The sequence below is a fragment of the Amblyomma americanum genome, chromosome 1 (genome assembly GCF_052857255.1).
Source record: "Amblyomma americanum isolate KBUSLIRL-KWMA chromosome 1, ASM5285725v1, whole genome shotgun sequence".
In the NCBI taxonomy this organism is placed as follows: Eukaryota; Metazoa; Arthropoda; class Arachnida; order Ixodida; family Ixodidae; genus Amblyomma; species Amblyomma americanum.
In genome coordinates, this window is record NC_135497.1 from 19,901,687 (window position 1) to 19,915,218 (window position 13,532).

Sequence of the window (13,532 nt, forward strand, 5' to 3'; positions counted from 1 at the left end):
CGCGGGTATATTGTACACCAGTAGTGGCCATCCACAGGGGGGTATGCGTAGTCTTTTGAGCAGCCCCGCCGGAGGAGGTGTGCCCTGCTCGCCCCCCTGTGAGTGGTGTCGGGAAGTGACAGTACTGCGCGCACCAGCGCCGGATCGTGTCGGTCTTGACCGAGGTGAGAGGGAGGAAGCGTTGCGTTGGAAGCACACACTTGCCGCTCAGTGCCTCACGCTCGGATGTGTGGGCTGCTACACGTTCACTTTGCCATTGATGGGGCGAGCAGTGTGCGAGAAGGAATTAGCGTGCATTGGAGAAGCCACACCGCAGTGCATCTGACCCGCCGTACTCGCGAATGTCTCGTTCAGGCAAACACTGCGTCACTTTTATGTAGCATAAAAAGTGGCGTCTGAGGTATCTCGGAGCTACTTTAGTCATTCGAGAGAAGCGTGGTGTTGCACACCAAGCGCAGTTTTCCAGCGTTGTTAGCGGAAACTAACGTGAGTGTTTATCGTTGCGCTGCTGGATAACTCAAAGGCTTAAAATTGGAGCTCACCGAATGGTACTACTTTTTGTTGCAGCGCTTTGGGAACTTCTCTTGCTTACGAGTCAGTCGAGTAGTTGTGAAATCAACTGTGTCGGCCGTATCGTTAGTGGGCACTTGTGCCTTTACGCCACCGCTTCAAGAATGCGTACTCGTCCAGACGACGCCTCCTCGTGGCATGACTGTTTCCGCAGTGCAGCACTGCACAGCAAAATGTTGTAGTACCGTGGCTGACCACCGGACGCCATCGCTGTAACCATCTCCCCAGATAACGGCCGCGTAAGAACCGTGTTGCCACGTGCGTTTGTTTTCAACCAGTCGTGGTCCACTCAAGTGCGCCCCGCTTGCGCAAACCGGTGGCGTATTTTTCTCCTCCGAGCTGGCGAAACTTCCGACACAGCAGACGACCAGGGCAAACGCGCCATGGGGAAATTTCCAGTGGGCAGGCGTTTAGTAGCGCGCAGTTTGGCCTCTTGCGAGTGAAACGAGCAGCTCCGTCCATTGCGCGTAACATTACGGAGCGGCCGTGCTTTGAATTGATTGCGCCGAATATGCATGGACGGACGTGCCGTTGAGTGGGCTCTGAACCGTCGGTGCTCATGACTGCATTGGCCGGCGCGGGGACTGCGGCACTGGCGGGGGAGGAGAGCGTGTTTGGGCCACGTGCGGGTCGATGTGCGCCCGCCCCCGGCGCCCATTGGCGCGCGCCGCCGGGAAGAGGGGGTTGCGCAGGAGCGCGGCCGCACTGGCGTCCGCGGCGCACACCCAGTCCGCGGCGCGCCATGTTCGTGAACGTGAGCGGCTGTGCCGTGCCCCTGGGTCTGGCCACGTCGGCGCTGCGCTCCTGCGGCTCGCCACCGGACATCGTGCCGCTGCTCCAGGTACGAGGGCCACGTGTCTGCACGCCCAGGGGCTGCTAAGTCTGACCGGTGGGTGCCCCTGGGCGGCGCAGAGGGGCCCCTGAATGGCTTAGTCTGATTTGTTGCCGTTTCCTTGTGTTTGCATGGACGGATGCGAGTTTCTTGAACCCAGCGCGGCTGTGCATTGAAGAACGCTCGCCGCTCCGGGTCGATCGGCAGGGTTGGGAAGCATTTAGTAAATGTGAGGCAGCTTTTGTGAGCGTAGTGGTGAGCGCGGCAAAAGTTTGATAAGTATTGCAAGACGGTTCTCACGTGTAGCCAAGTGGATGGTGAATGCGCCAGGCATCCCGATGGGGAGTCCCGTTGGCGTGCGCTGGTCGCTCGATTCCTCACTCACGCTCGCACCACTTGCAGTGGTGGGTCACGTGTCGTCTCGGCTGTCAGACGTGCTAGCTTGAGTTGCGTTGTTGCAGTCTGAACCGGAAGCACGTGGAGGGGTCAACGTCCCATCGGTGCAGAAAAACTCCCAAGACGAGCACCGCGCGTGTGGTGCGAAAAGCCATGTTGGACTGCGAGAATACAGTGCTCTGCCATTGGCGCTCATTCCGGAACGATCCCTGTACACCACCTTCACGCCGTGACGTCACGAAGAAGCGGTGGCGCTGATGTCAGTAGTGACTTCAGTACGGTAGGCAGAGCAGGTTCCGCCTGACCGTGGCTGCATCGTGCATTGAGCGTCACTGAGATGCGCGTAGCAGCAGCAAAGGGGGTGGAATGAGGTAGGTTTGTCGCAGATGGAATGGGCCGCGGGAGAAAAGTCGACGCTGTTGTTAAGCTCATTCAGCGATATTATCGCCGGGAGCCGTTTCGGTGCGGACGGGCCGGCGCCGACCGGCTGACTCGGGACCAAGGAATGCTTTCTTTTGTTAATGGCAAAGCATGTTTTGCCGTGTGTGGGAATTTTCACCATGGGACAGAAAGCACCTACAGAACCCCCCTCTCTCTCTCCTTGCCCGGCACCTCGTGTGTTTGCAAACATGAATAGCCTTTTTCTCATCTCACCCTGACTACTGCGGTGCTGCAGATGCGCGCACGCTATAGCGCAGATACGGGCAGGCAAGAAGCGCCGCTTTGTCTTCAGTACGCGACACCGCCACCTTCACTTCAATTCAGTGCTTAATTCTGAGACCATGTCTTAAAGGAACTAGGAAATGTGTGCCGATGTTAAATAGAGCGATAGAGGTCACTTAATTTCTGAGCTAGCTTATATTGGCTACTGAGAATGGCGTTCCTCCCCAACCCTTCCCCAAGAAGACGGGTTGGCACTGCCCATGAAAACCCTCTAGTTTACTTCCGGGTGTGGGTTACTTCCCGCCCCTATGCCTGCCAGCCACGAATTAGATCCCTCCTTCAGTTACGTTCGTAGCGGTTGGCGGACGAATGACAGCGTATTAATTTCCATGAGGATCAACGCAGCGAGCCGTGGAAAGAAAAATGGCAGGTGTAACGTTGAGAGAGACCGGAAGCGGGCAGAGTGGGTGAGGGAACAAACGCGTGTTAATGGCATCCTAGTCGAAATCAAGAGGAAGAAATGGGCTTGGGCAGGGCATGTAATGCGAAGGCAAGTTAACCGCTGGTCCTTAAGGATAGCGGAGTGGATTGCTACAGAAGGCAAGCGTAGCCGTGGGACGGCAGAAGGTTAGGTGGGCGGATGAGGGCAAGAAGTTTGCAGGCATAGGGTGGAAGTTCCTGGCATAGGACAGTGTTAGAGAGACGTGGTAGAGGCCTTTGCTCCGCAGTCAGGCTGGCGATGAATCTTCCTGACAACGGACGGCCGAAACACGCGGACTCTGTTTCGCCGCTGTCGTTCTTGGACGTTTTTCACTCTGCCAGGCGCCGCGTGACGCGTTCCACTTCCGTGAGGCTCGTGCATGGCCCGGGCAGGAGGGAAGGCCACGCCCATGTCTACTATCGCCGTTACCTTTGCACGTGGCGTTTAGCTAATTGGACGCACCAGTTTACGGACATCGTTGGCCAGGAGTGAACCAGACGGACCGGAAGTGACGCCTAGTCCGCGGGCCAACGGGGACCTCCGGCATGTTTGCACCAGAGGCCAAGGAGCGGCGTCGCGGAGAGATGTTGAGCACGGGTTTGTTTCAAGGCTTGCAGGCGCCTTTTCAATTTGAACCTAGTAATTTCTCCAAGTACACGGGCTCGTGTTGGCCACTTGCAGCGTATCCGGAGAAATGGTTGGCCACTCTCTATTGTATTATACAGAAAGTGTAGCTGCCGTTAATGTTTTACACTAGACACTGAGTAAAGTAACCAGTTTTTTGGCAGTCTGTATTAGCCGGAGTGTTATTGCGTCGGGACAGTAGTTGGGGGGGGGGGGGGGGGGGGGGGAGCGCTGGCGTTGCGCTTACCGTCTGCTGACGCACGTGCCGCGCAGTCTCCTTTGTCTCGCGCTAGCGCTGTTTTTCCTAACCTTCATCCGTCTTCTGACAAAATATATACAGTGGAAATTTATACAATTACGTATTATAGATGTGTGTTCGTCGGTAATTGAGCTAGTTGCGCTTTTGGTGGTCCCGGCGCGTCGCAAATTCCCACTACAGAGCGCCACCATCTTAGGACCACTAAGAAGAGGAGAGGTTCCGTGGATTTCAGTGCCGCAATTCTTTGACCAAAGCTTGGGGGGTGGTTTTCTCAGCTTTCACATTTTCTACCATCACTCATCCCTTCGTGATTTCTTAAAGGGGCACCGCGATGCTTTCCTCAGTACCGATTAATATCATTAAATAGATTCAGCACGCGTTCCAGACACCAGTGCAAAAAGGCTTGTTTAAATCCGAGCGTAAACCAATGTTATTTCACTTTGAAAATTCAGAATAAAAAGATGATCGGACAAAAAAACATTTCACTCGCCCAATGCTGAGATTGGGCGCTGCCATTCATAACCGCGCCTATAGTCGGATACAACTTAAGTCTGCAGTGAAGCTCCGCCCACATTCAGGACCGGCGCACAGAATTGCTCCACGACAAAAATGTAGGCCGTTGTTAAAACTTCTCTTGTCACCTAAACAAGAAGCTAACCATGAGAAAAAAGTTATAAGCTCTAGAATTTTGATACCTGGCTTGTTTAATAAAGTCAAATATTAAAAAGCTGATTTCGTTCACTTTTGTGACTGGCTAGCGGAGTAATACAGTACGCCGCGGACCGTGGCCCAGTGTTAACAACTGCTGTTTTTTTTTAAATGTTTTATCCTAGTATAGTGCACAGACAATTGTTGCTTTGTCCGGGCAGGCCACAGCCGCGCGTTTTGAATGCAAGCTCTGGGATGTTCCTTTGTGGGTAGGATTGCAAGGCTCTCGGCTGTGCCCCCTCCTCCTAAAACGCCTCCCGTTTCCCTTGCGGCCTCTGTCCACATTTTTGGGCAAGGTTTGTCGGCTACAACGAGATAGGCTTAGCGTGGCCGTTTTAATTGGGGAAGAACGAAAGCCCGCGGAGTTTAAAAAATACCACGTGACAGCGCGCCCGAACGCGCAGCGGTTACAGCGCTCATTCGTGCATTGTAAAAAAAAAAAAAAACATCGCTCGCTTCGCGCCTTTCGTGCTGCGCAGGGCAGAACTTCCCGCCTTGTGGTCGGTTCCATGATGAGTGCCAGTGGGTTCGGGCGGCAGTTGAAAGCCGGCTGCCGTTTCTGCGGCGATAATTGCGCTCTCACGCTGGCAGGATGCACACTGCGTCGCCAGCCGCCGCCGGTAACGTCGGAGCCGAGCAAAGATGGAAGCGACGGGAAGGCGTGGCGCTGGCGATGTTTTTTACAAATCACGGATGAGAGCGCTGTAATCGCGGCGCATTCGGGCTGTCACGTGGCATTCTTTAAACTCCTCGGCCTTTCGTTTTCCCGGAATAAAAGCGGCCACGCTAAGGCAATCGCGTTGGAAGTGCCTGGGTTGGGCAATAATATTTGTGGAGCTCCTCAACTTTCCTGTCGATGCCCGAACGTTTAAAGCTGTATTTTAAAAATTAGCCAGCTTATCTTGAATGTTTATTCTAGTGCGATCAAAAAATCGTACTGTAACTTTAGACAAACCTTAAAACACCCACGCGATTTCAGTTCTGAAGAACGCTTGGGTTTTTTTACAAATTTTAGTCCAAGTTATCTGGGACACCCTGTATACTGTTGTTTATTTACATTGCTGTGTACGAACAGCTAGTGTTTTTTTTTTTGCATGACATGAAACGCAATCTGCACTTTAGTTGTATTAAATAATGTCTTCTTTTTTACTGCCGGTAGTGCCTGTTTACGCAGTGCGACAATCTGTGCAAAGCGCCGACGCGATCGATCGCCCGCGAAACACTGGACAGCCGGCGCATCGCGTGGCGCTTCTGGTTAATTGTCCCCCGCTTCTTTAGACGTGACCGGTGCGTCTACTTTATCCAGAAGCATGTTTCGTGACCGTGAAGCACTGCTCGCCAGTATCGGTCACGCCGACTGCCCTTCCCGACCATCGTGTGCGCTGTGAGCAGTGGTCGATTTCAAATCATCGTTTGCATTTTCCGGTGACTTCGCTCTTCACAACCGCCCAATTCACAGACGTAACCCCGCGGACTCGCCGTGCCTAGCCGTCGCGGAAGAGAAGGGAGTCGTCGTCGGTCAGTGTTTGGCAAGCGCTTATCGCCGGTAACTGTTCAAGTGTGCGCATGTGAAATATAGCGGCTCGTTTCGCAAATAATTAATAGTTTAATTAAGTTTAAATATATAAATTTAAAAATATTGACTTTAGAAAACAAATTGCATTTGAAGAGTTTTCGAGCACCTTCAGAAACTCCCATTCCATCATTTACAATAAGGAAGCCTTTGCGCGTGTCTTTTTTTCCCAGCTCCAAAGAAAGCCCGCGAAATACAAACTAAACCACGTCACTAACGTATTTGCGCGCCACGATCGCGCTGCTCTCAAGCGTGCTTTGAGCCAGCGCCTCCTCTATTTTTACATAGAGGAGGCGCTGTTTGAGCAAACGAAATCGCCTGCAGCCCTGACTGTTGTTGGCGGATGTTTCTCGTCTGCGTCAGCCAGTGGCGCGCATGGCGGCGCGAGTCGCCGCCGCCAACCTATCGGCCTGCCTCTGCTGCGGGGCCGTCGAGTCAAGGCTGCAGGTGATTTCGTTTGCTCAAGCCACGCTAATATTTTTTAGCCCTTGGTTCAATTTAGCAGGGACACCCGGTATATTCACACCGTCGCCTCATCGGCGTGTTCTCGCTCAGCCGGCGACCGTCCGCCGATCGGATTCTTCGGTGTCGTTGGCGTAAACGTGTCCCACTGCAATCATGTGCTGCTGTTGACAGTGTCGTTGTCGCACTAGTGTGGCCGCCGTCCTCTTTGTGCGCTGCAAAAGAAGCTGAAGCTTTGGAATGCGTTCGTAAAGTGTCGTGTAGCACCGCGGAAGTCCGTCGAGTCCGAATGCCATTCGAGCCAGGTGTCATTTGAACGTGCCCGTGTAGCACAGTCACCAAAGTCGAGTATCTAACAGTCCGGAAAGAAGCAGTTACAACGAGCGAGAAACGTCGGCCCTACGGCTACGGAGCGTTCCCCTGCGCGCATTCTTCGGCGATTCTTGCAGGGCCATCGCATTGCGTGAACAAGTAAACGCACTACAACCGGTGCAGAAGAGAACAAAGTTCGTGCCGAACGTATACGCGCAGTCGCTACCTAACAAAACTAGCGCTGAGGTGCAGTCGTGGTCATGGGCGGGAATAGCGCGGTAAATGCCCAATCCTGTGCAGTTATCTCCATGCAGTCATTCAGCGAATGCGCGGACTGTCTGCTGTGCAAGCAGCGGCAGGTATCGTGATCCCCGAGCGGTGTCCCAGCGTGGCTGCGCGCGCGGACCCGAGTGAAGGCAGCGACGGATACTGATTGGCCGGCGCGAACAGCGCGTGAGTCATCGTGTCGCTGAGATTTGAGCAGGGGAGGGACGCGCTGTCTGCTACGGGCCACCGACGCAGCATCGGCGCAGTGTGGCAAAGCGAAATACGACGCGGTATGCCGACTGAGATCGGCACTAGTGAGACGATCGGCTTCAGATCTCGGTGTCGTTTTGGCTTTTCTCAGCATATCGCTCTGCCAACCAAGGTTTCCGGCATTTCGAATGGCGCTGGTATGCACAGACCCGCCGCGGTGGCTCAGTGACTAGGGCGCTCGGCTACTCATCCGGAGATCCCGTGTTCGAACCCCACCGCGGCGGCTGCGTTTTTATGGAGGCGAAACGCAAAGGCGAGCGTGTGCTGAGCGATGTCTTATGAGCACGTTAAAGATCCCCAGGTAGTGGACATTATTCCGGAGCCCTCCAATACGGCACCTCTTTCTTCTCTCAGTCCCTCCTTGATCCCTTCCCTTACGGCGCGGTTCAGGTGTCCACCGAGATGTGAGACAGATAATGCGCCTTTTCCTTTCCCCAAAACCAATTTTCATTTTTTTTAATGCACAGCATGTGTACGTGAACAGGCGATGCAGCAATCAGTGTGTCACAACTTTTGGGGCCCACGTGACCAGGGTTGCTGCTCTACCCCGATCATGACGTCACAGCACCCCTCGGCTCTCAGTAACCGAAATCGCTCAGTATGAATAGTGCGATAGTAAATTCCCGCGCGTATATGAATCGCAGAGCGCGTATCACGCGTTCTGGAGCAATACGCAACGTTTGAAACGAGGAACACGCCAGCCAAAAATTTGGTGTCTCCACCGCTTCAGCGAATGAAAATAGAATTTCATTTGTCACGAATTTTGAGACGTTGGGGAGTGTAATAAATCACTAGACTTTCTACACGGGCAGTTGCATATAGGTTATTTTTGTGAGAAACGTTCACATGTAAAGGATCTAAAAAAACTGGTTCATCTCACAAGAGGACCTGGTGAGCGTACTGGCACAAAAAAGATGTGCGCTTTCTACATAATTATTAAAGAGCCGCTGATGACTTGAGGGTGTTAATTATAATTAACGAAGAACTGTACCAGGTAGCGGCATGTAAAATGAATTACTGAAGTTAGCATAGCAATTTCATATCTGCACCCAATTTGGTTACATTTAATGCATAAATAACGAAAACACTTATTTGCTGCGTCCACTTTCAGTATCGCTACGTCTCTGTTAGTAGCTCGCCTGCGGCTGCGTCTTTCCAAACAAGCTTCGCGATCGTGCACCACCTCATGAAGCAGCTTATGACTCATGGTGCAATGAAAACACATGTGACATTTAGCATACTTAAAGTAGACTATTTTAAGCACGCCAACGTGATCGCGAAAGATTGACGCAGTAGTCTCAAATAAGTATCAAATACCATAAAACGTTCCGTTACACGTTCGTATAACTTCCACACACGTTAAAACATGCTGTGCTATCAACAAAATAGCGCATTCCTTGGTGTCGAGTGAACCTGCCGGCACCCCGTGCTCACCAAAACGCCCCAGGGTGATAAGCACGTGCGCAGCTAAATCTGTGCGCAATTTAAGCGCAGTACGCTGATGTTCCGGTCAGTGGGCACGGCAGCTTCCCTGCTACGAAGTACATAGCTGGAAGCAGAGGTCGAGGCTTCGTGCTGTACTGTTTGGTTTATGGGGGTTTAACTTCCCAAAGCGACTCAGGCTATGAGGGACGCCGTAGTGAAGGGCTCCGGAAATTTCGACCACCTGGGGGTTGTTTTTACGTGCACTGACATCGCACAGCACACGGGCCTCTATAATTTCGCCTCCATCGAAATTCGACCGCTGCGGCCGGGATCGAACCCGCGTCTTTCGGGCCAGCACCCGAGCGCCATAACCACTCAGTCACCGCGGCGGCCCGTGCTGTACTGTGGCAGCCCATTCCCTAACGCTGTATTTGTCTGCGAGAAACCTATAAAGGCCCATTTAGGTTTTTTTATGCTACTACGCGGATCCATTCATCTACTTTTATCGCGTTACACATTGTTTAACTAGGTTTTTTTCGTTACTCTGAAATTACTGAAACCATGTCGTAACAGCGATGGTAAATTTCCCCTTTTTTTGTTACATTTGACCTGGTTATCATAGAGTCGATCGCGGTGCCGTACCAAGACTTTAACGCATTGTGGGCAGCTCCGCAACTGCGAACTCTGTTTGTACAGCCGTGAGCAAAAGTGGAGAGACCACGGCTCCGGACGCGGGAGCGGCTGCGGGGCCGCACCGCGGCGCTGCTATCTCGCGCCGCACGCTCGCTGCGAGAGTGCCCCGAGTGACGTCAAACTTACCCCTCGCTCTCGCGCCGGTGCTTATCGCGCTTGATAAAATTCTAGTTCGGCGTTCGGCTACTCTGCAGCTGACGGTCGCGACGAAGGAGAGCAAGCATCGCAAAGCGTGGTGTGATGTAACTCCGTGTTCTACAGATGCTCTACCTCCGTTTCGTACGAGCTGCTGCTGTAATTGCCGTTAATGACAACTTTACTAAGTATTAGATGAATGTTACGTACAAATCCTTTATTTCTTACTGCAATAAAGAGCCTCTGAACATTGTTAATGCTTACTTGAAGGCGGTGCTCGAAGCGAGGATCCACAGTGCCTTGCATTTTACGCCTAGTGATTCGGGAGTCGAGGGGAAGCCGCGCGTGCCTTCCAACAGCATGCCGATACAGGCACGGCATCGACGCGTAGCCGTCAAGGCGCGCTGAAAACGGAACTCGGGAGCTTTGCGATGCTTGCTTCCCTTCGTCGCGACGGTCAACTGCAGAGTAGCCGAACGGCGTACTAGAAATTTATCAAGCGGGATAAGCTCGGGGCACTCTCGCAGCGAGCGTGCGGTGCGAGATAGCAGCGCCGCGGTGCGTCCCCGGAGCCGTGGTCTCTCCACTTTTGCTCACGGCTGTACGTTTGCAATCGCAATATCGTCACAATATGGGCACTGCAAATTTCTGGCCACTTGACGTTATCCACCAATTCGATTACTTGCAGCGGATGTGTGTATGATGCGCAATCTAGAAAAAAAATAATTAAAGCAAGTGGGTCGTGAAAATAGAAAACATCTCGGCACTTGTAATAGTTCCCACAAAACACTCAAACGTTCGTAACCTGACTCAGATGGGAGTCTTTCTGCGGCTGCCGCTCAGCGCGAACACCGACTTGGATAATGACGGGCAAAAGTGCCCGTCAGCGCACATTCAGTAGTAGCCTGGGAGGGACGAGGCAAATAAGCAGCCCAATATTGTGGCATAGACTAGTACGTTTTTATGTCCACCGGGTCGGGACGGCAAACCTCTTAAACAGTGAACGGTACGCTTGTCACTTGACCTGCTTAGCTTTAAATTCTAAGGTCGATATCTCGACGGTGGTTGCGAGGCCCGCGCGAGCCAGTCTGCAAGCGTGACGGTGCAAACTACCGTCGACATATCGGCCTGCTGGTGCAATTGGGTCGTCGGGCCATGCCAGCAGCTGATTTCGTTCACTGAAGCTAGGATTGAGAGCAGCACAGTCGTGGCGCGCGAATGCGCTAGTCACGTGACTGTTTTGCATTTCGCGGGCTTTCTTTGGAGCTCGAAAAAAAGATACACGTGAGACTTTCTTTACCGAAAATACATGGAAAGGGGGTTTCTGAAGGTGCTCTCCAACTTTGCTATGCACATTTGCTGTCTAAAGTCAATATTTACGCATTTAGAAGATTATCCTAATTGCTAATTAATAAATTGCAAAACAAAAAATTGCCTATGATGCGCAAGCCGGTTGGTAGCTGTATGTAAGTGGTTTGCCTGGCCTACCTCAAACCTTACTTTTTAACCCTTGGCTAAAGTTAGCCTGGACACCCTTTATATACATGAGGCAAACCGCACTCCGCGATGCAGGCGTACTGCGGAAAGCCCTAGTACACCTTCATGACGCTATCGGTAGCAGACTGTTTCCAGAACAGGTAGCATACAAGTGCAAATACTGCTCAGCTCTGACCACAGTTATACACATGGCGTGGGAGTCCCTCGTGCGTGAGCCCCGAGCCAGCAGACCAACGCCTGCTGGTCCAGCACGCGGTGGAGGGATCTCCGCCGACCTCCTCTAAGCCAGCGCACGCGGTTCCTCCGTTGTGCAGCTGCAGTTATGAATTGTCTGCATAATTTTAAATATGGGTGCCAGAAACGCTAAAACATGGGCCCCTCGGTAGGGAGCGGAGCTCGGCCCTTGGGCGTCGCTCTGGCCGCTACTGCTGCTCACGGCACGCAGCACTTATTATTCGCATTGTGTGTTTTGTAGCCGCATTCTCAGTTGACAGTAACACACCGAGCTCTGCCGGGCTGCGTTCACAACCGCCGCGCAGTAGCCGCTGCATTATCCCCGTACGCACAGCCCAAGATGGAGCCGGGGCTGGCTTTTAGGCTTCGCACATGGGGGGCGCCACCAGCAAAGTTAACATTTTACTGACACTTAAGCTGGGGAGAAGGAAAATACTACCATGTACTAGATAGAAATTACTGAGACCATGTCGTAACAGCGGTGGTAAATTTCCCTTTGTTTCGTGTTACATTTGACCAGGTTATCATTGCCGTACCAAGACTTCAAAAGCATTGTGGACAGGTCCGCAACCGCCGACTCCGTTTGTACGCTGCAATCGCAATGTGGGCACTGCAAATTTCTGGTCACTCCAGTTTGACGACTTTCAGCGGATGTGTGTATGATGAGCCATTTGAAGATTGATGATGGTGCACTGATTATAGCAATAACTTCCTATACAAGACAACACATGGAACATCTTGGCACTGGTGATCGATCCCACAAGACACTGAAACGTTCGTAACCTGTCTTTGCCGCAAAAGCCCTTTTGTTCGCTTGGCTTTCAGAGTGCTGCACAAGACCCCAAGTTTTCCTCGCGCTTTCAATGATATTTACGTTTTCTCTGCAGAGCTAAGCATTTTAAGCGATTCTGCGTATTTTGAAATTTGCACTAAAGTGCGCCCCTTATTCCGCTCGATGAGTGGCTTCTGGTCTGGTATTTGCTGTTTTCACCAGGTTCTGATAGACCTGCAATGGTGAAGTAGGAAATAACACTGCGTCATTCTGCCGCGATCTTAGCAGTGTTTAATAGTTTTCTAGGACTTGTGTGGAAGACATTTTTGAAGCTCATGAAAGTGAAAATAGAGAAGGAAAACTACGCGTCTGCATACTACCAGAGTACAGTGCTGCTTCAGATTTCGCGCTCAGTGGCCCGCTATGAACGCTGAAAGCGAATCGACAGCAGGTGCTTTTTTGCACGAAGAGATACCCGGGACGTGATCTGAAAACGGTCCCCTACGTTCAGCCTACGATCGCGAATATCCCGTCTACACTTCTCAAGAGAGCCCGACAGAACGCGGGCGTTGATGCTTGCCCTGTTTGCCGCGCGACTGGACAGACGCAAACTATCGTATTTCGATGCAGAATACCACGAAGCCGATCCGTTGCCTTGTTCCGCTCCACGGCCGCTGCCCATCGCTTTGCCCCCTATCTAACCGCGATGAACTTGTGGAAACTTACGCCGCTGCCTTTCTTTGGCCCTGCGGTTTAACCACCCGAACCACAACTTGTCGGAATATCGCGAAATACGGTCAAGAATGCCCAAGCGTGGTATAGCCAAGGCACAAGGTGTCTCCTTTTGCCTACACAACGAAAGTCACTGCTGACGCTAGCGCCGCCGCATCTCCTTGACGTCACGGCCTGACGCTTGTCAAGCGTCATTGGGTGCGCCACGCTTGCGTCTTTTTTTCGGCGTAATTCACGGCGCGCCGATAAATTGTGGTGCGTCTGGTTGAGCCGCAATGCGGAATAAAGGAAGCGGCGTAAGTTTCCACAAGTTTATTGCAGTCGGATAAAGTCGAAAACAAGTTCGGCGACGGATCGGCTTCGTGGCTACCATTCCGTTTCTGGATCGAAATCTAATCAGTTCGCATCTCTTAATCCGCATCGTTGTTCTTCGGTCGCGTGGCGAACAGTGCAAGAATCAAGTAACGCCTGCAACTCGATCGTTTTCACTCTGCCGTGCTCTCAGCATGAGTTTAGGCGCGATATTCCGCATGCTTCTGATCGTAAGTTGAAGAACGCAGGGGGTCATTTTTAGATGCCAATCCCCCGACAACTTCCCGAGCGTCACTGCGCGCAAAAATAAGACAG

The 13,532-nt window shown here is 52.3% G+C and overlaps 1 protein-coding gene across 4 annotated transcripts in view; it reads left to right on the forward strand.

Annotated features, from left to right (window-relative positions):
- Nucleotides 1-13,532, forward strand: part of Rox8 (TIA1 cytotoxic granule associated RNA binding protein Rox8) — a 128,770-nt gene that overhangs the window by 34,102 nt on the left and 81,136 nt on the right. The gene's annotated exons all lie outside the window — the stretch shown is intronic.